Here is a 4,669-nt window from a genome sequence, read left to right on the forward strand (position 1 = left end):
AACCGTGCGACCGCTACGGTCGCAGATTCGAATCTTGCCTCGGGCATGGATGTGTGTGAAGTCCTTAGGTTAGTTAGGTTTAAGTAGTTCTAAGTTCTAGGGGACTGATGACCTCAGAAGTTAAGTCCCATAGTGCTCAGAGCCATTTGAAAAACGCTCCACTCACATATGAACACTGAACCATGTCTTAATGGAATTTGGCCATCATGTAACCACGTAAAAAGATCATTTATTCGTTGTTAATTTCATATGCAGAGTCTTATTACAGCAAACACCAGGCTCGTGCTTTTCCACTGGCACACGGTTTGTTGCCTCAACAACTCAGTAACTGTCTGTGGGGAACTCAGCACAGCAATACACTGAAGGAAAAACAAATCTTAGGCGTGTTTCTACATCTGAAAGACGATGTCTCTTCAAACTTCGCTCCAGTCGCAAAAGAATGGCGGTAGTAGCGACACTATGAGAATGCAAATCAGACCGCTGTGACGGTCGTGAGCGTGACTCACCTTCGAGATTGGACTTTATGAACTGATGCTAGTCATGGCATAAAGGCAGAAAAGACGCCATTATCAACACGTCACTGAGTTTGAACGAGGTCATGGAGTAGGGTTACGAGAAGCTAGATGCTCCTTCTGCGACGTCAGAGAGACTTGACAGGAATGTAGCCACTGTATATGATTGCCAGCAGCGATGTTCCTGGGAATGCACGGTCGCAAGGAGACAGGGCTCCAAATGGCCATGTGGCACTGCCGATAGGGAAGACCATCGTGTTCGTCGTATGACTGGAGCATCGTACTGCATCTGCAGCAACAATTTGAGCAGCAGTTGGCACCACAGTCGCACGACGAGCTGTTACACATCGGTTACTTCAAGGACAGCTCCGATACAGATTCACTGTGGCGTGCATTCCACCGAGTCCAAACCACCGCCAACAGCGACGTCGGTGATGTCAAACGAGACCTCGTGGGAGGGCAGGGTGGAGGTCTGTTGTGTTTTCTGATGAAAGCTGGCACTGCCTCGGTGCTAGTGATGGCCGTGTGTTGGTTAGAGGGAGGCCGGTTGAGTGTCTGCAATCAACCTGTCAGCGTGCTAGACATACTGGAGCTACACCTGGAGTTATGGTCTGGGGTGCGATTAAGTATGACAGCAGGGGTAGTCTCGTTTTTAGCCCGCGCACACTGACTCCAGATTTGGACGGCAGTCTGGTGATTCGACCTGTTGCGCTGCCATTCATGAGCAGCAATCCAGGGGGTGCCTTCCAACTGCATAAGCTCGCCCACATATCGCCGTTGTAAACCCACATGCTCTACAGAGTATCAACATGTGGCCTTGGCCTGTTCGATCACCAGATGTCTCCAATGGAGCGCAAATGGAACAGCATCGGACGTTAACTCCAGCATTAACCGGCGCTGTATTGACCGACCAAATGCAACAGGCATGAAACTCCGTCCTAAAAACTGACATCCGGCAAACATACAACACAATGATTTCACTTTTGCATGCCTGTATTCAACATTCTGGCGGTTACACCGGTTATTAATGTACCAACATTTCATATTTGCAATGGCTTATCTCGCGCTTACATTAACCTGTCATCTTGCAAATGTTAAATCACTTAAATGTGTTACCTAGACAAATCTATTCCAGATTTTTCATTAAAACTAAAACTAAACGCCTCCCGAACAGGCCATTAAGGCCCAACGGTACCGACAGGCCGCCGTGTCATCCGCAGCCCACAGGCGTCACTGGATGCGGATTGGAGGGATGTGGACAGCACACCGCTCTCCCAGCCGTATCTTAGTTTCCGAGATCGGAACCGTAACTTCTCAATCAAGTAGCTCCTCAGTTTGCGTCACAAGGGGTGAGTGCACCCCACTTGCCAACAGCGCTCGGCAGACCGGAAGGTCATCCATCCAAGTGCTAGCCCAGCCCGACAGCGCTTAACTTCGGTGATCTGACGGGAACCGGTGTTACCACTGCGGCAAGGCTGTTGGCGATTTTTCATTACTCTACATTAATTATTTTCTAACGTTTCGATTTCTTTTCCGTCGATGCATAATCGGCTACTCGGAAGCCCCTGCACCGCTTTATTTCCCGTTGATTCAGACATGTACGCATCAGAATACCGTATTTTCCATCACTGCAGTAACTATTAAGATGTATCCTGGATATTTTGGGCAGTTCTGTCTACTGAGTAAAGGTGCTGTAAGAAATGCGGAGCAGATCGAGAACCCGAGTAAATGAAGAACTTCATGTTTGGCTCACGTCTTTCCTATTCCATGCGATTAGGTTCACTAACAACGACATTAAGTTCACTTGTGAGAGAAATCCAGAAGATAGAAATACAGAAATCAGTTGTGAAGCAAAACTATCGCTCTTACTATACTGCATTTTACACTTCAGGGTAGCCGGCCGGAGTGGCCGAGCAGTTCTAGGCGCTACAGTCTGGAACCGCGCGACCGCTACGGTCGCAGGTTCGAATCCTGCCTCGGTCATGGATGTGTGTGATGTCCTTAGGCTAGTTAGGTTTAAGTAGTTCTAAGTTCTAGGGGTCTGATGACCTCAGCAGTTAAGTCCCATAGGGCTCAGAGCCATTTGAACCATTTGAACACTTCAGGGTAAAAATCTACATCTAAACTGAAATGAGCCCCATGTGCTTGCATCTATCAGAAGGTGCATTACTCGAATTCCAAATTCCCCGTCATGTCTGGATTTTGTGCATATAAGCGCTTCAGATGCGAGTGAGGAATACAGGCGACAACACAACGGAGCGACGTCTGTACGAAGGTACAGGTGTGGAACGAAAATAATAGAACATCGTGAAAAACGCAGATTTGAACATGAACGTAGATGCTAGCCAAGGTTGCAAGTTTCACTGTTGTATCTGACCACGAACGATGCCTGTGCAGTGTCCTCAAAACTTTGTAAATGTCAGTCGTGTTCAAAACAGTGCTCCGTGTACTGTGTACTTGTGAGTGCATAATGTTAGAGCTAAAGAATACAACGTGGACAAATTGCTGGCGCTTGTGCGGTGCGTGCTGCCGGAACCGAGGTAGGCGAAGTGTTTGGTGTTTCAAGAGGCACCTTATCGAAGGTTTACACAGCATCCAGGGAAAGCAGAAAAGAGTCATCCGCTAAGTCACGATGCAGATGCATGTGCATGTTGGGTAATCGTGACAAGGCGGCCATTCGAGAGGCTCGTGAACTACAGTTACAAAAGTCATCGCAGAACTAAATGTCTCAGTCGCAATGCCTGTCAGCACCAAAGCAACAGGAGAGAGCCCCATAAGTAGGCTTTTATGCTCCTTTACCCTCGTATATCTTTGACTAGTTTTCTCTCTGCTACTATGTGCAAGCTAGACCACGCCCACTTTCATCGGTATTTAGGCCCCTCTCCGACGACCGACTCCTCAGTCGGCAGGACTCAGCAGGACCAGCCATACCTCTGAAGATGTCCAACGTAGTATTGGACGAAACGTTAGGAATAGAAGAATTCCATGGACCACGGCCATATAACCCGGAAGAATTATCAACAACACCACAAGACCTGAGCTATGGAGAAATGGAAGAATGTCATTGGGTCGGATTAGTCTTGTTTTACAGTGTTTCCTACCTCAGGCCGAATTTACGTCGCAAGAGAGAAACATTGCGGGAGTTAGGCTGTAATTTCGGCAGCCATATCGTGGCATTCCATGGATCTCATGGTTGCACTGCGAGGTCGCATTACTGCCAAGGGTTATGTGATCATTTTCGCTGATCACGGCCACCCCACTGTACAGTATTGGTTCCCCAATGGTGATGCTGGGTTTCAAGACGACAGGGCTTCTGTTCACACTATTCGCATCATCAGGGTCTGGTTTTCCCAGCACGAGGGTGAGTTTCGCATCTCTCCTGAGCACCACACTCGCCAGATCTCATTATTATCGAACCTTTGTAGTCTACTTTGAAGAGCTATCCTCTTCCATCATCGTTAGCTCAACTTGTTACTACACTACTGGCCATTAAAATTCCTACAACAAGAAGAAATGCAGATGATAAACGGGTATTCATTGGACAAATATAATATACTAGAACTGACATGTGGTTACATTTTCACGCAGTTTGGGTGCATAGACCCTGAGAAATCAGTACCCAGAACAACCACCTCTAGCCGTAATAACGGCCTTGATACGCCTGGGAAATGAGTCAAACGGAGCTCGGATGGCGTGTACATCTACAGCTGCCCATGCCAGCTTCAACACGATACCACAGTTCATCAAGAGTAGTGATTGGCGTATTGTGACGAGCCAGTTGCTCGGCCACCATTGACCAGACGTTTTCAATAGGTGAGAGATCTTGAGAATGTGCTGGCCAGGGCAGCTGTCGAACATTTTCTGTATCCAGAAAGGCCCGTACAGGACATGCAACATGCGGTCGTGCATTATCCTGCTGAACTGTAGGGTTTCACAGGGATCCAATGAAGGGTACAGCCACGGGTCGTAACACATCTGAAATGTAATGTTCACTGTTCTAAGTGCCGTCAATGCGAACAAGAGGTGACCGTGACGTGTAACCAATGGCACCCCATACCATCACGCCGGGTGATACGCCAGTATGGCGATGACGAATACACGCTTCCCATGTGCGTTCACCGCGATGTCGCCAAACACGGACGCGACCATCATGATGC

General features: G+C 48.1%; 1 pseudogene; it reads right to left on the reverse strand.

The window, feature by feature from the left end:
* Positions 1-1,877: 1,877 nt before the first annotated feature.
* LOC126209829 (5S ribosomal RNA) lies at positions 1,878-1,995 on the reverse strand (annotated as a pseudogene).
* Positions 1,996-4,669: the final 2,674 nt, after the last annotated feature.

The sequence above is a fragment of the Schistocerca nitens genome, chromosome 1 (genome assembly GCF_023898315.1).
Source record: "Schistocerca nitens isolate TAMUIC-IGC-003100 chromosome 1, iqSchNite1.1, whole genome shotgun sequence".
Taxonomy (NCBI): domain Eukaryota; kingdom Metazoa; phylum Arthropoda; class Insecta; order Orthoptera; family Acrididae; genus Schistocerca; species Schistocerca nitens.